This window comes from Megalops cyprinoides, chromosome 16 (genome assembly GCF_013368585.1).
Source record: "Megalops cyprinoides isolate fMegCyp1 chromosome 16, fMegCyp1.pri, whole genome shotgun sequence".
Lineage (NCBI taxonomy): Eukaryota > Metazoa > Chordata > Actinopteri > Elopiformes > Megalopidae > Megalops > Megalops cyprinoides.
In genome coordinates this window covers 19,302,064-19,324,415 of record NC_050598.1, presented here as the reverse complement: position 1 = coordinate 19,324,415, position 22,352 = coordinate 19,302,064, and the positions used below count along the sequence as shown (strand labels likewise).

The 22,352-nt window shown below is 38.3% G+C and overlaps 1 protein-coding gene across 1 annotated transcript in view; it reads left to right on the top strand.

The window, feature by feature from the left end:
* klhl4 (kelch-like family member 4) overlaps positions 1 to 22,352 on the top strand; it is a 101,759-nt gene that overhangs the window by 20,980 nt on the left and 58,427 nt on the right. Inside the window, exon 2 of the mRNA XM_036549135.1 lies at positions 21,533 to 21,615. The gene's annotated coding sequence lies outside the window, so the exon portion shown is untranslated. The remainder of the gene's footprint in view (positions 1 to 21,532; positions 21,616 to 22,352) is intronic.

Sequence of the window (22,352 nt, the reverse complement as noted above, 5' to 3'; positions counted from 1 at the left end):
TCTCAGAGGACAGCCTTAGGTGCCTTTTAAGGTGATTTATACTCCTTAGCTGATGGGAATATTTTGACCCCTAAGCCTTCTACTGTACTGGGACCAGTCTGAGAGGCCATCAGCAGCAGCTGCACCTCCCCTGACGTCCCATTAACAGCATGTGACTCACTCATTAGCAGCATGAATTACGGAGGGTTGTCTGCCACAAGGTCTCGCATTGATACAACCTCATCTATTTTAACTCATTAATTTGTTTTGTTGTAATTAAAATACAGCTATGGTCTCAATGAAGATTGTTTTTTTTTTTTTTTTTGCCTCTACGTGTCAGATGCAAATTCCATGCGCCATCAGAGGCACAGATTTATTGTACAGGTAATGCAGAACTGTATGTGTCTTTCTCCTAGAAATGAACTTTGTTTTTATTTCTGTGGTTGTTTATTTACACTTGTTATTTATTTAGCGTATCTCTTTGCAGCTGTCTGAAGACAGAAATTATGATATAAGCGCACGCTAAGGCAATTTAGCAGCAGTGTGTGGAAATAATTTTGATGAATGATTTCACAAGCAGAAAGTAGACAGTATAGTTATGCAGGGCTCTGGATAACTGGATTGCAGGAATATGTGAAATCAGACAATTTGTAATGGACTGGAGATCTCCAACCTAATGACTAGGAACAGATATATAATTCAACAAGCATCTTGGGGCTACAAAATAGAAATGCCAACGCTATTGCCTCTATGGTTAGCAGACAACAATACCAGGAGGAGTAGCTAGCTATTGCCATGATAGTTATAGTTATCACAACAGCATAGCCAACACGGAATGAGGATTATCTAGGATAGTTTCCAGTTACTGAAAGACAGAGATAAATAAAGGCATTTTGAATAACAAAAATGCAATTTTAACCTGTGCATTTGAAACTGAAAGTTAGTGCTTAATATTCTAAGGGGTAAAAGACAACAGAATACTGTGGTACGACACATTCACTCAAGCAGTAAGGCCCGAGTTTGCAAGCTGGGGGTGGCACGCAGCAATATGCAGTTCAGAAATCCTTTATAATCATATCATATTTTACTTTCCAATCTCTTGATGTGTCTCAATTTTTGCATCATACGAACTGAGTTGGTGCACGTGGTCAACATGGGAAGAATCACCTTTCTTATCCCTGTTGCCATCGGCAAAGTGTTATTTTATCGCTGCAAGGTAAGGAGGCAGCTGGTGAGGCATGCACACCCCTCCCTGGTGAGGCAGATGTTGGATGATAATGCGATTAGAGCTGGTGTGAACTGACATCTCATGTTTCATGGGGAGTTGAGGCAGATGGTGTCCTTGACTCCTGCAAGAATAGAAGAGGTTATTGAATGCAATAGGTTGTTACAATTCATAATGGTAAATGACATTAGTCCGCTCACCAGCCCTCCTGACAGCTAAGCAGTTTACACTCCACAAGAATCCATTGTCTCTTTGAAGTTAAACCGATTTCATTGATAATGAACGGGGACTTTCTGGGGCATCTCTTTCTCTCTCTGCCTGTGTTTCTCCCCCAGAGAGACTTGATCAAATAAGCAGTGTTTCTGTAGCTCCTGCAGCCTTCGTGTGAACCAGGCCTCCGCTCTAGGGCAATGGCCTTGTTCAGTCCAGACACATGTTGCACTTTGAATTCTTTACAAAAAGTTGATGAAAGGGACAAAAGTTGCCTGTGCTTTAGGGAAGGACAGCAGCTCACTTTTTGATAATGTGATCAGCTTTTAGGATATAAAAATTGTGAAGATGTGGTGGAATGTACACTATCACAAAGTAATTATGAAACAGGACTGGTTACTAGAGGGTTGCAGATTGGAATATACTCTTACCACTTGCATCCTTGGGCAAGGTCCTTAACCTTAATTGCTTTAGTGTATGTAAAACCTTAACTATGTACACCATCCACAATCAGGACACCTGCAATGTAAATAAATGAATAACAGCACAAAACAAGGGAGGCAAGCAACTCATCCCAGAGACTGGACTCAACTGATGCACATACACATTCATGTAGAGGTAGAGGAGGATAAGGAGGAAGAGCCTGGCGCACAGGCTGTGGCTGACTTGCAGTCACCTTTGCATGATCTGGTCTGACTGAAGTTTGAAGGGTGTCTTCAAAGTCCACAAGCTTTCTGAAACTGTTTAACTGTTTTAAAGCATGCGAATATTAGTGCAAAGCACGCTTTGCAATATTACATTTGTGATATTTCTTGCAATTTGAAGACATGTGGCACAGTGATGTCAAGACAACAATGCACAGTTTTATGCCAAAAAGGTCCCAAAAAATAAATATGCAAAATAATGGCATAGGTGACATTATGTAGTTTTAGTATTTACTTACTGAAATGTCAGTGCTTTATTTCATGTGTTTTTGGACTCCATCACATTCTGTGATGTGTTCCTAATATGAAATATTTGTGGAGCTCCCCTCACCCTCTCGCAGCATGTACAACCTACGGCTGGCTGTTTTTCACTTCTTGGCCCCTGTCAGATCTGAATTTAGGGTAGAATCCACAGACAGATGCATCACGCCGCAGGTTTAATGCCAGACGCCGGCAAGGAGAGTGCTATCCGTCATCTCCCGGAGTGAGACAATCTCGCCCTCCATACTTCAGCCCCGCTCCATCAATTAGCGTCCGGCTGCCTCTTATGCAAAAGACACATGGAGTAATTAAGGAATCATGTAGCGCCTTCATGATTAATGGCATTGGAGCTGTTTGGGGGAAAGTAGGTTGATTCCAGCAGATGCACTCGAATTACAGGCAGAGATCAGGAGCAGAGTGATGTCCAACACAGGCACCACATTAAGCCTGACTGTATCCATTTTCGATCCTAATGTACTCAGGCAATCATCCCCAATACTTCCTACTCTCACATCCTGATAGGTAAGGCTTTGGTTGAAATAATGCTTCCGACACTGCTGCAGTGATAACATTAAATGGGGCACTCTGATAAACATGTAAAAAATCAAGTTTTTGTGGTACATTTACATTTATTTGACATGCTTATTCAGAACAATGCACAAGAGTGTTAAATAACTCTGAACTAGTTTAACATTAAATTACACATTTTATTGGACTGCAAAATCAGGAGAGGTGTATTTTTTGCATACTTGATGTATGACTGTTGGAAATTTTCACCTCAGATTGAATATTTGCATTTTATAGATATTGGTTTGAGAAGTGTATGGTAAAAATGTGAATTATCAGAATGCTTGCAATGTAAAGAATGACACCTCCCTCCTGCTGTACACATCTATGGTTAAAGAATGACCACCCAAACATTGAGAGAGGCACCTTGAATGACATGCTTTATAACACAACCCTTCACAAAGAAATCTAGTGCAAATCACAATCATCTTCTTCACAGATAACCAAACATCTCCGAAGACAGCCAGCAGTCTGACTGATCAAATGGGGTTTTATTTTTGAGGTACGCAGAGAGTGCTGTGGACCAGATTTTCCAATTTGCTATCCTTCACGGTGTGCACTTTTATCATTGCAGGGCTGCCTATCACTTGGTAATGAGTCTTCAGCCACATTTAAAGTGTCAGGATTGAAGGGCAGCTCAGAAAGCAACAACAAAACAGGTCGATTCGAATTTGCTTTATGTGACAATGTTAACAAAAGCCTTCAGCTGAACGTGGAAAAAAAGCCAAGGTGTTAATTATATTGACATTCCTTTAGGCTCACTTCTCTTCAGATTAATGTTTTCTGTGGGTTGGGTTTTTCCTTTTTTTGCATCCAGCCCACCCGTCCATGAATGACGCAACTGGCCTACCCAATCGTGAACCTGCAAGCAACTTCCACGGTCCGGAATACATAGCTAATAAGAGCTTAGAAGGGACAAATTTATTGCTGGGCCTTCAGTCGAGTCAGTGGCATGACCGTAAATCTACAGAAAACTTCTCATTCCAATGCAAATCAAAAGGCAATTTGAGCCCTGTCAAAGTGCAAAATTAAAACAAATGGTTTATGGAAGGCAATACACACACGTCTTAAAATTACCACTCAGGGACCCTATATTATGCATTATACAACCTTTTTCCTCGTTTGTCATTCCTCCACTTTGGCCCATTCCCCTGTGTGTAACCATGCTCTCTCAGGTTTAATCATCAAGCTGACATGAAACAATATTGATGTGGCATTTTTTGTGAAGCTGTGTCTTTTCCAATAGAAAGAAAGGTCATTACACTCAATACCTCATTGAAAAGGACTTCTTGCGAACACATTTCCTTAATTTACAGATTAATCCCTTCATTGTCTCTTGTGTTTGGATAGGAAAGTGGTATGTATGGGTTTTTATTTGGGGGGGATGAGTAGCCTACCCTTTGGCTTTGAAAGTATTGTAAGATAACTCTGTGCCTATGTATTACTTGATGTAGAGGGGTTGGGCTACAGCAAGTACTGATCTGAGTTGCAATTACCTCCTGAAGCATCTATTCTCCAAGAAAAGTATTTGTAATGTACAACATTATCATTGACACCATGTGCTTGTAATGCCTGATTACCAAGGGATGGATATCACACCTCACAGTGAGTACTGGATATGTGATTATAAATGGCTAAATGACATGCTCAGTTCAGTGAAGACCGTTAATACAGTCATGGCAGAGAGACTAGAGCAGCTCAAAATTATACAACTGAAAACTGTCATGTGCAAGTGACAAAAGCATCAGTGAGGACTAAACTTTGAGCCTCTTGTTTGCAAACAGAAAACTGAACACAAAAAGGATAAGACCAAGGGCAAATCTTTTGCTTTGCATGCTAAATTGGGGATCCAGATTATTGCCGTTGTGTGCCAATGCAGTTCACAAAACATCCCCAGAGTACAAGTGTATTGTCAGGTGACCATGTTCCCACTTACAGGGGGAAACTGCTTCCAGATGAATATGGTAGAAAGGTAAAAACTGATATGCTTTGCATAAACACAAAGACATGAATGTGCAAAAAGCATGAACGTACAAATGACGAAACAACTCATCAAAGCATGGATGTTTTTTTTTTTTTTTTGGCCATTGTATGCGTTAATTAGAGGTCTGAAATTGTATGTCATTGAAATGCAGTGTTTTTATGGTGAGAAAAACACAAGGAGATTCCCCAGGGAGAGATCTACCGCTTCATTTTCATGTCCCTCGTAAAACAGAAATAATGATGGAGAGATGTGCTTGGAGCTGTCTTTGCTTCCTTGAGATATGAAGGAATGAAAATAAGGGCCAATAGCATGGCGGTAATTGGATTTGATGCTTAGTAAGTGTTGAGTGTTTATGAATCTGTAATCGGAGTTACAGTTCTGTGATATGCTACTTAATAATCACTATAACACAGAAGCAGGAGTCAATGCTGAAATCACAGTCGATATGATTGTGTACAGACTGTCTGACTATTTTTGTTTCCGTGTTGTTTAAGTTCAGAATGAAAAGAAACCCCAGCAAGGGTAAAAGCTTGTAAGGCTAAACACCCCCCCCCCCACCCCCAAACACACACACAATTATCTTTCTCAAATGGTGATACTATTGTTTTATAACCATTGGCTTTGTGCAGTTTTGTGGGCCCCCTGCATCATTATGTTACTGTCAAAAAAAGAACTGGGTCACCCCATATTGCAAAGAGACAAGAAACTCTAAAGTAGATGGTCATCCATCTCTCATCGTAGGAAACTTGTGTCCCTTATCACCAACAATGTTAAGTAACAAACTTTGTCATAACCAAGATCGGATTTAAATGTTTGCCAGCTAACTTTTGCAAAGCTACCAGTCTTAGTTGACTGGATACCTTGTTGATTGGACATCAATGTGAAGAACCAGAGTCAGCATACGAGCAAGGCAAAAGACACCTGCATGTGCTGTACTGGTATATTTATTGTGGATACAGCCAGGTTAGTAAATGCTAATGTGGATGTGTTAGTTTAGCAGAAAATGATCAGTTTCCCCATTACAGTCAATAGGCAGTTGAGAAGTTGCAGTACACTCTATTGGTTGCTTCAACTCCTACAACAGGAAGTAGCTTCAACTTCCACTCCATTTTAGTTGTGCCCAGTTGCTATATCCAGTAGTTTGGTTGATACTGCAGGGCCCAAGCTGCAAGCTGTTTTGTACTCCTTGACATTGCCCTCACTCTCATTCAGCATACCAACTAGTTAGTAGGGATGTAAATGACACACCTCTAACCATCGATTAGTTGATGGCTGATAAGGGAGATTATTGATTAATCGTTGTTAATGGAGGATGAAATGTGGTAACGGTAAGGGGAGGTTTTTTTTTTTTTTACCTTTTGATAGAATTTTTCCTGATTAAAAAATGCACGAATCCCTTTAATCAACACAGATCGTGACATAAAAGAAAATAACAAGAACAACAGAGTACAACAACAACAAACAATATACCCTGCTTCACCTACTTTCTTTTTCAAAACTTCTTTGCACACTTTGCAGGTTAATGCAAACTCTGTCACCATGCTTCGTCACAGCAAGTTCCATCAGAAGAAGCCTAACTGAAGGCTAATTATTAAGAAGCTGCATTTATTTAAAAAAAGTAATGTTTGTTTTTGCAAATCCATTCCAACAGCACCATTGCATTTATTTAACAAAACAAGGAATCTCCACAGAATAATGAATATGCCAACTGTAAAGCCTAGGCTTTTCTGTATGAAATTCTTCATAATTAACATAACGTGCATTTTGCCATTTTGCCAGGTTAGGTAAGTTTCATAAAGCTCCACTAACATCACTTTAGCAAAGTAACTAACCAAGTTAGTGGCTGCCAAGCCAGCCAGTTCATAACAGAATGCAATAATACTATTCACACTTGCAGCCAACTTTCTGAATGTGACTTGGATGCTGGAGAATCAGATGTTCTGTTAAAAGGATGGTGACATACCTTCATAGCAATCTTGATTGAGCTAACCTAGCTAGTTGGCTAACGTTTAATTGGTTACATTTTAGCCAGCAGAGCTAGCCTTTTTACCTAACTCAATGTGATAGACAGGGAGAGAGCAATCAGCGAACTTCATTAGTTTCTTTAGCAAGCTAATCTAACATTACTGCCACCGGCTAGCTTGTGAAAATTCTGTGACGTTTTTTTGTTACAGATATGAGTTGTTGGAAATATCTTTGATTTTACAGTAGTATACATGTGAGGTGATCTTGTTTCTGTTGATTGGAGTCTCTTTAATAAATAATCAATAAAACAAGTATCTACTTTAATTCATTAAGGGTAAGTTGCTATTCAGCAATTTATATAAGATGAAACATACAGATATAAATGCATGTATGTATTTATTCAGATAACGAGTGGTGTTTGTGTAATTGTCTTAATTTTCTTATTTTCAGTTAAGATATCAACAGACATGCAGAAAGCCGCAGGCACACACTCAGCATCAAATTCTTAGATAATCTTCACTGTTCTTTATAGCAGTGTCTTTGCTAAATGCTAAAGGTGAAAAAAGAAAAAACTTTACAATGACATTAAAAGGGACATCATACATTGATGCAAAGGGCAATGATGCAGCAGATGAAAATGGAGGAAAAGAAAGAAATGTCATCAGTTGAGCTTGAGGCAGAAAATCCCTCATTTTTCGCCTTACTGTTTAGTGTCTTCAAACGTGTTGTTTTAATATATAGCAGATGTGTTTTATGTTTAACTGGATGACGTGATAAAAACATTAGGTGAAACATTTTCATATCCAGCATCTTTTCCACCACGACTTGAATTCAAGGTCTCCTTTTTCAATTTTACTGTTTTTAAAATGCTGCAGCTTGAGGGGTTAACTTTGATTGAACAGGGCGTGTGACTTTGACAATGCATAAAAGTGCAGAGATGCCAACTAATCATGTGCAGTACACTGTAAATTGTTCATTAAGCCTATTCAGCTGTAGACAAAAAGAGGACCAAAGATCCACATTGGTATATTTTCACAAAATACAATCTGATGAAAAATTACTTACCTCTGTATGCTCTTTTGCAAAATCTTTGGTGTGAACTGAAAAAGACCAGAGGTATAATTTTTGGAGGTACCATGGAAACTGGCTGACAGAAGGTTATTGCCGGTTCTACTCTGATTCAGCAGAGCCGAGGGGCGAGCTCACAAAACCAATTGCAGGGTATGAGGTCGTGCCCATTACTGCAAACTTCACACTCAATTTCAGTCAGATCACACAATATATCAGATATATTTTCAAGGTTCCTTCTTTCTTAAGAAAAAAATAGTAACCATGAACAAGCATTCTCTGAAAAACAAAAATGCCACTGGTCCATGGTAACAGATTCAGAATGAATGTATTTTATCACAATTTCCCATGTCTTTAGGGTAAAGATAATATCAAAACATTATTAATCGATTTCCCATAAGGCAAATATGAAATCATCAACCACTACTTGGATTTATTTGAACCAAAAGGTTGTTGGGTCTGCATGTGACCCCAAGCACAGTTTTTACAATAATTTAGCGGCTGATCTTTTATCAGATTAAAATGTATTATCATATTTACAACCTGCTTGACACACAGTTACACATTCAAAACATAGAGGGGATCATCTCTGTTCTTATTGTAGTGACCATAGTTAGAACATGAATCCTAATGTTTATAATATTTTAGGGGTTCACTGGAATATGTGGACTCACCTGGGGGATACAAGTCTGGTCTGACTGTAAGTAATATGAAAATATTGAAAATATTACAATAACTTTAAATCAGTATTTCATTAGACAGCATGCAAGTTCATAGGAAGTTGTAATGCAACAGTGTGACAAGCATCTGTTACATAGTCTTACATCATGATTTAATTGGCCTCTCATCTTGTCTGTCATGTTGTAGGGAACTGTAGGCTTGTCTATTTTCATCAGGTCAGTGTTGCCAGGAGCTGGCATTTGAGGATTCTCTGTCATGTATTGTCAAGGTATATTTAAATGTTTAAATATATATATATTTAAAATGACATTCGCTGAATAAGAAGTCTTTGGAGGACATACTCAATTCCAATACAGTTTATATTTGGTAAGAGACTCCCTGATGTCAAAGGCAGATTTATCATTCTAGGCTTGCATGATTCATTTACGAGGCTCTATGGCTAGTTATGGTTAAACTGGTTGCAGCATTACAAACCTAGGCAAGCCTTGCCTTTACATTAAGACTGAGAAATGTATGTGCTCAATGAGAATCAGAATTCATGCTGTATATGTAATTGTTACCACATCCTTTCTTTACAAATGTGTTTATTTGTTTGGGCATGGTGCTTCTTTGTACTCTGGAGTTTAGCTCTAACATAATTTCCCTGCATGGCAAACCAATAAAGTACACCAAAAACAACAGAAAAACCCACAATCATTCCAAGTATAACTAGCTATATCATCAATATTGTCAAACATAAAGTAGCCCTACAGTAAAATGCAGCATTGAAAACCCAATGCAAGAGAGACCAGGGAAACTGGAAAAAAGAACACATCCTTATGCTGGTTCAACAACCTTGCTTGAATAACCTGAAAATCGTGTAAAAATATGCCAAATCATTACATCATGCATGTAATATGATTTTAATGAGTGAACTGCTTAGCCTGATGGTAAGGAAGCAAAATAAAACAACACCAAGACTGTGATCATATGTACAGAAATTATGTGACATCAGTCATGTAATAACAGCAGCAAAATAATAAATTGCACAGTATAAATTATCTATCTAAACTGCAGAAATTTTCCATCAATGCCAGGGCACCAAGATATTCATGAAATAAGCATGAACTCAGATACAGTATCATAAACTCAAATACAGTTCTGGGCTTGCTATATCAATTTTCATGTGAAACAGTTCATTATTTACCCTCAGGTATCCTGCACTCACTTTGATTGCCCTGGTCTTTGGCTCATGGAGGACTACTACAATAGGAGCAACAAGCAGCAGTTTTTGAAATGATTGCTTCAGTCAGTTGAAATCTTGGCAGATTTTGTAATACGCCTAAATTTTTAAATGCACACAGGCTGTAGTAAGATTCTGGTAACACAGATGTTTAAAGTAGACTGTTGTGTTATATGGGAGACTGGTATTAGCTCATCTCACTGCAGGCAGCAGTATCAGGCCACTGCTATTTGGATGATATTTCTGGGTCTCCGTTCTGGGAAACCCATATGGTCATCACTCTTCTGGGAAAATTCAGTGCTGTTTCAATTAATGTATTTAAAGGTGCTAGCTGACCCTCTTCTCAACATTTCACAGCAAGGTTAATTGGGGTCTTTTTATTCCAATGTCTGGTGTTTGCAGAAAGTAATTAAAATTTTAGTTCCTCTCTTTTCTGGGTTCCCTTCAATTACTGCTGGTGTAAATTAGCTTCCTCTGTGAGTTTACTTTCCTGTTTTTTCAATCTTCAGGTTGCATAGTTATTGAATATTTCATGAAGGTGGATTTTGAGAATTTTGAAAAAATAAAAAAAAACTAGTTAGAACTCTTGGATACCCCCCCCCCCCCCAAAAAAAAAAAAAAAAAAAAAAAAAAAAAAAAAAAAAAAAACTTTTATGGTAGGTGTACAGCATCACAGTGATTGAAAGTTGTTGGAGAACACTTTACTTAAATTTTGTAGAAATGTCAATACATTATTTACAGAATAACAGAAAAAAATCAGACCAAATAGCTGTATTTATTGTGTGATCTGTTCAAACAAAATAAAATTTTGTGGGTTGACCATCAAGACATTGTCTTGAAAATGTTATCCCTGTGAAGAAACGACATTCTCTGATAGGTTGCCAACTCAGGCCTAATGAATTTTGGATAATTGAAAACAAAAAATGTCCACATTGTTTATGTCATTCAAACAGGAACTTGTGCTCTGTTCAGCTGAGGCCTCTTTGGTGTTTTGTATTTGTAACCCAGATTATGTACATTTGCTTCCTAGGAACCAAGGTATTGAAGAAAAAGATTTAAGTTTCAGAACAAATACTGACAATCATTACATGAAAATCTACTGAGAAAATCAACAGGAATCTTTAGACCTTTTCACACCGAGTAATTCAGCTGGGAAGCCAAACTGGAGTCATTTTAATATTGGAGTATTTAGTACTGGAACAAGCTTCTTTATTGGATTCCTCAAAATAGTGCAAATAGGTTCATTTTCAGTTATTCAGAAAGAACTTCTCCATAACATCTCCATCTCATTTTCTTTGGCTAGATATCTTATTACACTATTTTAAGACAGTTGGGTTCATACTTAACAACTGATTGTATATTGTAAATTTTCCTTATTACATTTCCAATGCATTAGCTTTCCATGCTCATCTGCCTACATTATTGTGCCTCATTGCTTAGAGGTTTATTAACAGAATAGTGCTTGCAACACACCATGCGTACTACGGTAGTGTAAATATACTAAGATACATCTACATTTGTTTTGACATCATAATGTACTATCTGTACTGGAGATTTTCAAAAACATTTTTGAAAATAGTCAAGTAAAATCCATTTCAGGTGATGAAGAAATTGTTTGATACAAAGGTATGATACAATGCAAGGTGTCGTGTAAAACCATTAAGTAAATAATGAGAAAATGCTAACACCATTCATGTGAATAGTACTAAATACATATTTGAGAGAGTACTTTCCAGGGGAGGTGTCCACCAGGCAGGTGTAGAGATTGGCAGGGCTAAGCTAAGGCTAATAAATGGTCATAGCCAGTATGGCAAGTCTTGGCCCTTGGTGTTTTAGGGGAAATTTTACAGTAGCAACCAGCTTTATCATCAAGATTGTTTCTTTTGTTAGATATGCTTTTGTTGTCAATTACATAAACTGTGCATAGTGTGTGTTTTAGTCTTACTTTGCATCCATCTCATCCCATCAGGGGTTTCAGAAATAACTGGGTGTCATATTTTTAGTGAATTGAAACTGGGGTAGGTGATCTGTGATTTTTCTGTGTGGTTTCAGAAGGCATCGGAAGCAACTTCATTAAGCATCTGAGAACCGATGCACAGCTGTCGAATTCTCACAAGGAAAAGATTCTGAAGACCTGCATGATAGTCAACATAATAACAAAAACTAGAAACAAAACAAAAACAAAACACATGAGAATTATAGCTCATCTTTTTGAAAGTGGTATATTCCCATAGGAAGCATATCCACAGTTTCAAACATTTGAGAAATGATTTCTGAAAGACAAGACTACACCTGAGCCATCACTCCTATGTCAGTTTTTCTCAGTGCAAATATGACAAACTGTCTGATATTGAAGATGCCCTCACACATTATGGCTGATCAGTAGTCATGCAGTCCATTTTGGTGAAGATTAGCATAAGATGGTCTGTGGCTGGATCAATGGCTTTCTGCAGCACTGTCAGTCAGGGAGGACTGTGGCCTGGTATTAAGTATTGCAAGCTGGTAAATTTAGCTACAGTAGCTAGCTTGACTATGAACCATAACACACCAACTAGTTCTTCAAAATTTCCATATCCCATTAAAACTACATGATAGTGTCAGGAGTACAATTACCAGCATACCTCTCCTTCCCAACTATGGCAGTCTATTTATTGTAAGTATTTAAAACAATGCTGCTATTACTGCTAATAGTAATAGTATAGTAATAATTTTAGCCTCAATTATTTTACCTGTTGATAACTTTGGCATCTCAATGTCTTGGAAGGCAGTGACCTTTTTCTGTATAGCAAGTGTGGAGGAATCTTTGTACTTCATCTTTCTTCAGCTATTAAGCCAGCCAATTCTGTCTACTACAACTTAATGCTCTAGGCAAGATGCAGCTAGCAATCCGGCTAGTTCAGCCATCTCATTTATCACAATAGCAGATACACCTGTGTTTCTCTTGTTAAGAAAATCAACTTGTAACTTTCAAACTTTCATGAGTACAGAAAGTGCTGTTGATGAGTCTTTAGCTAACTTGTTAGCTCGCTTGTCTCCCAGCTAATATTAATGCATGGAGGAATGTCATTACTGCTTTGACAAGACACACTTTCATATACTATAGCTAAAATAACCGAGTAGGTCAACATGGGCGCTCATATTCTGTCACACAAAAGTTTTATTAAGTTATATGTTCATGTACAGTACACTACACAAAGGTTGTGTGAAAAAACTCTGGGCATTCACACCGTGAATGAGTATTAGTTGCAAGCACTGCATATTGTTTCTGGAAAGGCAACTCCCTACTAAGTCACTGACAGCAGACAATTGCAAAAATTCAAAACACATGGAACCTGACCAACCCTACACTTTGATGGCTCTTTGTACACTCTAAGCCACCACCAACACAGCTGGGGTCAACAGCAAGGCTGCTGCTTACCATCCATTGAAAATAATGGCAGCAGCACCACATTCCATCTTAAATCACCCTTACTCTACTTTTGGAAATATTTTTTAATGCTACTGTACATTTATTTGACCCACCAGGTCAGCATGAAAGAAACAGACTAATTTGGAACTGTTTTGGTATACAATTTGAATTCTTTTGGGGGAATTCCACCACCAGAGGGCAGTAATCCAATCTCATCCACACCTATTACCATCAAACCCCACTCACCCACAATTATCTTTTGCAAGGGCATTAGCGGGAACTGCTTGGATGTCCGGCACATCTGTGAAACCTCCACAGCGCCCAGGGACTGGAGGCAGGCCACTCATTACGCAGCTTCTAATCAGAAATTTCACAGACTGCCAAGTGTCATTTTAACTGCATTATCTCTGCAGCGCAGCAGTCAAATATTGCTCACACCTAAAGAGCACGCACGCAAAGACAAATTACAGGGGTGATTAGCCGGGACGTTATGATACCCTTGTCATCTGGTGGGGACTTGCATGGCAAACACAAGGTGACAGATACGCAATGTATGTGCGCAACAAACCATGTAAGACCGAGGCAACGGGATCCTTCATAATGTATGTGGCTGGGATTTTCTGTTAGCAGTGAGTGGAAGGGGATGCTTATTAGCCGACAGAAGTGCCCCACAGCAGGTCTCCTCCAAACCTAGTAAGAACTTCATGGGAGGGCTCACAGTGCGAGTACTTTGTATTTCATTGTGCATTTTGGTCGTACATGTTTGGCCAGTATATGTGGATAAATGAGGTCTACACTGAAAGTGTGCTGATGATGCTGCATCTTTTTCACTTATTTGTCACCAGCAGACAAGAGCAATTAGATTTGAAGTCATTGTCATAAGTTCCAGGCTGTTATGAGGACGATGAATATTTATAAAGCCCTAGCCCATGCAAATGACCTAGGGCCAACACTGAACAAGTCCCAGAGAGCCACTTCCCACTTTCTCTGGGATGTTACCAAATTGCAAAAGTCTTTTTGAACTGGGGCCTTATAGATGTGAGACGGGTTTGTTTTTGATCAGACCCAGTTTGATCAGTCTGAACTGCAACCCATTGTTTCCACTGGCCTTTCTTCTTTTCCCCTGAAGCCTCGTAAAAACCTCCCCTCACCAAACAATGCTAAGGCTCTTGTTGTTCCAATAAAGCTTTCCTTCACACACACCCTCCCAATTTGAAGTCTAATACTGTAGTGATGTTTTGAAGAGAATATGTGCTTATACTTAGACAGTGGATGTAAAGGAGCTTTAAATTACTAAGCAATGACACCCAACGATTATAATTCACAGTATCAAATTGTCATCTCACAGTGAACATTCAAAAGGACACTTGCCAAACTGAATTTTATCATTACAAGAGACCTTGGTAGAAACACAATACCCAAATTTAAGCAATATTTGCTGAAATGTATCTGAAGTCTTTGCCAGGCTGAACAACAGAATCAGCCAGACTTGTGTGTCTGCTGAAAGCCTTCATTCGCGTAGAGTGAGGTTTTTAAATCCGTCTGTGGTACACAATAGTAATTGGTCACGTTATACTTACTGCACATCTCTGAATGCAGGACACTGTTGTGGAACCAACCGGTAGTCACTACAGAAGAGCGTTTTACTATTGGAACTAACACCAGACAGAAACCATGGACTTTGTGGTTATGGTTACTTTTCCTTTCTTTCCTAAAAACAGCTGTTACCAGCCTATGGGCAAAATAGAATAGTAAGTCACATTTAACTTAAAGAATATCTATTCCTGTTTTTACCACATTTACTTTCAAGAACTGTTCCCATTTTTACATTTCGTGTTCATTTAATACCATCTCGATGTAGAGCACTGATCGCTTAACCTGCACAATTTCTTCTGATTGCCTAAGAGCTGGCAGTGGTCAGGAGCAATGTTGTGACTGGGAGCACGATGAAAAAGAAAATGAACTAGAAGCCTACGGCTTTTTCGTTTGTGGCTTTCCCTGCCGGCTCTGACAGAGGAATAGGAGCCATCGCCACCAGATTTACACTGTGGTGCTTAGGGTGAGGATGCATGAAAACAAATGGAAGAAGATTCTTAGTGACAGCTTCTCCTGTTAGCAGCTGCCAAGCTGCAGCTCAGTCTAGCACAAATAGCGTAGTTTTCAAAATCTGCTAGGCAGTTTTGTCCTGAGGAGCAGTCCACAGTTAATTTGTTTATGTTTTTCATCTCTGTCTGGAGGGTGAGAATAACACATTCAGCTATTGTAATCATCACATGAACGTTTTGTTTCCAAAATTAAAGCATCTTGTTCTTCAAGAAATAAATGAATAATATTCTGATTTGGATTAATCAAGCTTTTTGTATAGACATTGCTAAATTGCTGCATTGTAAACATAAATTTAAAAAAAAAAAAGTTTTGTTGTGCACCACAGTATTGGATAAGTATTTTGTTGTATACCAGAAGTGCTGTCTTGTCTGTGCCTACACTGGTGACAAACATGGCAGCTACTACTGCTGTTCCTATACCTGCTTTTTCACTGTCTTGGGTAAATCAAGGCAAGGATTGTTTTTCAACACAGGGATGAAAATGTCTGACACTTACACGCTTGTCATCAATGTGTGGGAGATGAAAGGTCTAATAAAAAAGAACTTGCCTTTTGCATCTTCTTGGACATGTGTATCTTATATGAATTCAGAATTGCTGCCTTATGGGACCACCTCTCTAAGATGTGGATCTCTATCACCACAAAATAAGAGGAAAGGACCATATGTTTACCAAACAATGCAGTGCTGCCTTTGAAGAACTGCTTGTGAGCTGTGACTTCATTGATAATGCTGGTGAGCTCCCCTCGTTTCAATACTCTTTACAACATCTGTCAGGGACAATATTGACCACCAGCCATCTGCAGCAGCAGAGGACACATCAGCTCTTGGCACCAGTGTTTCAATCATCTAGCATCCATAGGGATCTGGAGGGGACAAAGCCCAAACTAATCCAAATCTGAGAATAAGGCTGTGTTAAGATTAGGCCACAGTTTTAGTATTTCTTTATTCTGGCTGGACTTTGTTCAGTCTACTGGTTTATTCTACTTCTCAAAAAGATGGATTGTTGTTCATAGTTATCAAGGACAAGAAGGGCCTGCTGGTTCTTGTAACTAATTTTTAAAATTATTTTATTTAGCTTATTATTTTAATAGGAAGTTGTCTTATATAATGTACCAAGTGTATGCTGGATGTTAATTGAGTTGCAATACATTTGCCTTTATTGTCTTCAGCTGCTGTTCCTGCTTTAAATATGGGGACACAACATGAAAAACCCACCATGCTTTACAAAAGAGACACAATATCATTGTAGTCTCTACTTCAAGATCAAGCCCATTATATCTCAATCATTAATGTTATCATAGACACAATAAGGGAAATCACAATATACTTGAGTCCACTTAAATGTTTGGAAATACAATAGCGAAGACATTTTTTCTCCATGGTCTGAGGAATAAACATTGAGTTGACAGTTCTGAGATGGTAACAAAAAATGGTATAATGTATCTAAAACGTACCAAGCACATCAGGTACAGCCTCAATGCCCTTAGGTGGGCAGAATAAAACACTGTTGTTAAATACAGTGAACAAAAATTTTAAGTGAGCCGTGACAGGAGCCTCCAGTTCCATAATTAATGCTGAGGCACTTTCTGAGATCATACAAACAGTGGTGGCCCTTATTATTGCTTAAATTATTGCTTTGCAATCACTTCAGAGCCATAACATTTGAAAAGTGACGCCCAGATGTGGCTGAGGTTGTTGAAATATAGTACTTGTGTAATGAGTGTGGACAGGGAGTAAATGGCAATGTTAGCTGGTTGTGAAGTAAGCTATTTAAATGCTGTACAGGCACTGAGGTCAGGAAAAAATATATATCGCAGAGAAATGAAGCCAACACAGACTCAAAACTGGCTTAATATTTTTTGCATGAAAACTTGTCCACAGTCTTGCAGGACATGAGTAATCCCTTCTAGGAGTCAAGTAATGTGTTCACATTAGACATCATGAATACGTCTCACTCCAATACCGTAAAAAGGATTGCTGCACAGAAAGTGTAAAAACAGCTCAGGGAATTTATGGAATAGCTAAATATGGGTACCAATGTGGATTTTGTCAGCCTATTCAGAGACCAAGTTTCCCTTCATGCAACAACCACTTTCCAGTGATCACAAGGGACAAACGCTGTTTTTTCTTGCAACTTCTTATCTCATGCCAGAGCAGACTGTGATTTAGAAGACTTTCACCACTCCTTTTTTTTCACTGCTCTGTGAGTGACATCAGAAAGCTCCAATCCTGTCAGACACTCCAGCTTGCTGAGTTTCTCACAACTCTAGTGACAACACCAAATACACCGGAGGCAGAACATTGCTGATGGATGAGCAGTGGTTATTTATTTGCTACCATGATCCTCAAAGACCTTTCATTTTCATACAAGTGAGGATGTCCTTCCCACACTTGCAGTATGACTACTGATGTGTGCTCTCTGTAAATTCTAAATACCGAAAGTAGGTCAAAGCAACTTCCCTGCAAAGTCACTGAGACGCGCGCTAGAAACTTAGTATTTGTGACAAAGGGAGAAATGACCATATGCAGGACTGAGGCCTGATGGTTCAAGAACTGGGCTTGGATACAAAAGGTTACAGTGTCATATCCCAGGAGGGCCGTTTTCATCATACCCTTGAGCAAATTGCTTCATCTGAATTGTTTCAGCAAATATCCAGCTGTAAAAATTGATGTAATGAGAAAAGTAAGTTTCCATGTAGAGTAGTATCTGGCAAATATTATTTTGAATAATAAAGAAATAAATTATGTAATGGCCTGTATTTAATGGATGCAAAAAAAACCTGGCCAAGTGGTGTGTTTGCAGTATTTAAATACCCAAATTGTTTCAGACACACCCTTGTGGTATTAGCTCGCCAGAGCTGTGCCTGTGTTTTAGAGAGTTACATTATTGCTGCTTGCCTAGGGCGCAATAATGTTTTTGACGATTAATGTAGTAATGTAATAATGTAATAAGATCATTCCTATTACCAGATGCAGAGTAAAACATATTATGGTGTGAATAATCACACTTACATTTTTCTGGATAGATACTTTGAGGGATATTTCACACAACAATATGGACAACAATACTGAAAATGTGTGATTGACTGCAGTGAATTCGTTCACATTCTTCACCTCTGCTGCTCTCTGTGCTGTAGTCCTGCCTCCTGTTTTGAAACTCACGATTACCCCATGATACCGAACAGCTCTCAGCTTCTTGGAAAATAAAAGAAGAAAAAAATCCAGTGATGGCTCAGTGTGGGCAAGGGAAGAATACGGTACACAGAGTGCACAAGAATACTGCCTATTAGTGGAGTATTCATCTGAGCAGGAGGAAGACAGAAGGCATTACGAGCAGTGCTGTGTGAGGGAGACCATGAAACAATGTTTTCATATCAACGTCCTCATGACTAATGCATTTTACTTCAGTGTGGTTATGGATTTCTTTTGCGTTGTGGCCACATTAGAGGTTTTAAAAATTAGTCTATTTTGAAAACGGCCAATATTATCGAGTGTTCTATTGCAATCTCATTGGGAATGTTACTAAACTAAATGAAATATGATTTGATTATTGTGTATACATGTAAAAAAATAAATGAATAAACAGAACACATTTTTTTCTGTCAGCTGTTGAAATGCTAACACAGTACTGGTACTCAGACTTATTACTCCAAACAGGTTACTGTATAGAAACCTGATTTTGAAGCTGAACCCTCTACTTAAATATTACCTATGAAACAAAACCACTTTATATGATAAATTATCTTTAAACCTTTAGCTGTGATGAATGCTGTATGCTGTGAACGACTTGTGTATCTCTTTTAAATGCCTGTTTCTTGAAAAACTAATAGCATTTTATTGAATGTGCTTAAATGTAATGGCTGTATGTCTATGTTTGCCCCTAGGCATTATATTTTGAAAATGAATGTAAACATAATATGTAGCGTGAAATTAAATTCTCTTGTCGTCAGCATGTATGTAGTGGATGTTCAAATTTTTTTGACTGACAAGAAAGTGTGGGATGAATGCAATGGCAGTACCCTGCAATGAGTAGCTGAATTGTTTATATTACAGTTGTGCCAAATGTATATTAGTGTTCTTTCAAATGTATAGGTGGAATTGGGAGGATGAAAACAATAGCGTTTTGAAAATCTTAAACATATACATGTGTCCATACACACTGCAGACAATTCAAGAATGGAGAGATCTGTGTGCATGTGTGTAAAGGAAAAGGATAAAATACAGTATGTGTTACACACAGAGTGTGCACTGTTTCACAGAACTGCACTGAATAACTTCACCATAAACAGAGAAGAGGGAAAGTAAAGAGAAAAGGAGCTTTGTTGCCCCCCAGGCAATTTAGTCTAGTGCCTTAGAGAATAACACAATGCCTCCTAACTGTTTCCTAGAAAGTTCGCCTTATGCAGTCAAGGGAATGTTGTCTTTTTGTTTCTATGAAGCATTTGGCCTGATGAACTGTCTTTTTTTGCCCATTTGATTTGGTTTAAATATAAATTCAAAAAATGAATTGCTGAGTGGTTAGACTGGTTCCTACTGAAATGTGGTTACCCAAAGCCCATGTATAAACTAAAGCCAATGTTCAATTCAAACTCAGTGAATGTCCCTTTTCTTTCTTTTTTGTGTCAGGGAAGCAAGAACTAAGTAAGCAAGGACAGACACAAACTCCAAATTAAGGGACTGCAGGTGATCAGACAGAATTTCACAATTCAAATAAACTTTAACCATCCAGATATTGTTGTAGCTCTGTGCTTCACTAGTTAAAATGACTTGCTAGCTCCCGCATTCATTCATCTGAAGTAAATTGTCTTAGTATTGTAGCATTAACTTGTGCTCTCATATTTTTCGCCATTGGTTAAATATGTTTGATATTATAATCGCAGTTTGCTTGTTGGAACTATGAAGATTTTAGCTTAATAAAGTAAAAGAGAGTGCCATAACATTATGTGAATTGTTCTCTCTCTCCATGCACAGATTACATGTTGGTGATTTTATTTGAACCAATGCTTTCCTCAGATTTATAAATGGGGTAGTTAGGTAACTAACGTTACCCAGTGAAATAGCTAGAACTAGGTACTACAGTATCTGTATCATCTGTATGGTGCAGTGGCAGTTAATTTTAACACAGGCATAAATTTTACCTTGGTTGAGTGTGGTGGGAAAAAAGCTATGGATGGTCAAGGGATCTAGCTACCTATGACAAACATGTTTTTGCACAACATGAAAGTCAGATTGTAACTTTTAAAGAAATGGTAAAGAAACTTCACTTGATAAAGTAAATTGGCAGCTGTTAACTTGACGAACTTGGGTGAATGCAGTCATTTTATTGCATTTGACTACGCAGGACTTTCTTTACAAGTATGAACTCCATAATCAATGCCTTTAGTATGCTTCACTTGGTAGCACAGTTCACGTGAACCATGTGAAAGTCAGAGATTTCAACCATCTGTGATGTTGTATTGTTTAGAGAATTCATTGAATATTCAAAATGCACATGCTTGGACAGGTTGGGTGGGGCATGAATGACCTTTATGATCCTTTTTAAAAATTCATCTTGCATTTAAATCTCTGCATGTTTGTACATGGACATGACATCATAACCTGTACAATTCTAAACAGTTGACATGGACTTATTCTCCAAAATGGCAAGTAAATAAATAAAGAGTAAGGGTGAAACAGAATAATGATGATGATCCTAGTGCATTCCTAGTGCATATTTATAACCTATATTTCCACATTTCGATAGTGTTCTATTCCCCAGGGCCTGAATGACTTCAGAGTTATGTGGAATGGATAGCATCATAACAAACTTCACCTGTTCCTAGTGCTTCTCGCTAGGGTTTGGGTTTTCGAAGTGATAAGTCTGTGAACGGAATTTCCCAGAATATTGTGTGGAATTGTGTTTTCAACAATAACACCAGATGTTGGAGGCATGTCCCTAACAACTGTCAATTCTGCCTTCTGCTTTGTCCTGACAAGCATTAATTGCAAATCAGTTTTTTAAGATTTTTTGTTTTCTCTTTATATAGCCATTCATGTAATGTAGTTTTTCTGCTTTGTCTGAAACACTTATTATAGAAACATCTAACATGTATCTAGATGGAACCCCAAACCTGATACCAGTTTAACAGAAGCATGTTTTGACTTCTTCGCAGATTTCTCCAGTGCTGGCAAAACTGGGGAGCAACGAAAGGACACCTATTGTCGAGGGTGGTGCAGTGTTTGTTACGACCAGCAGGTATTTCATATAACTCATATGAGGGTGGGGTTGGTAAAGCTCTATCCCCATGTATAGAGAACAGACATCTGATGTGATACCTCAGGTTCACTTGAGCTGCAAGATTGTTTGACTGTATTAATCCAGGTATGTACATTATAGGAGCATTGTAATTGCAGAGCTACATTGATGTGATTGATTCACTGAACTCTGGGGGACGAGCAAATAATTAATTGATGACACAAGTTTGATTCTTGTTTGCTCCTTATTTTAAATTGTACTGGCATTCATTTTATCCATGCCTGCAAAAGAAATAGTAAACCTAGAGAAAAAGAGTTACTGCAAAATAAATAATTACAAAATACTAAAAGTAAAATGTATAATGTTACACTTACATATGAATAGAGGCCTGAGTATGTACTACTGAGAGTCCATATCAATCATGATAATGGGTAAAACTGCATTAGGGCAGGACTCTCTAGAATACTATTTATACATTTCCATTTTAAGTTCTGTGGTTTTTGAGGATCTTGAAACAGTCTCATTTATCACTAACTAATGTTTCACTGGTTTCAGCTGGTCATGCTGCAAACATACGCTTCTTTTATTCTTACTCCCCCTCAAATAACAATATATCTGACAGCTTTCCTCCTCGGCTTTTCCAATCTGAGATTAAAGAGTGAACTGAGACAAGTGTGGAGCCTCGCTCTCTGCCTCCACCTCCACACACCGGGGGGCTGCCGATACTGAGAGCTGGC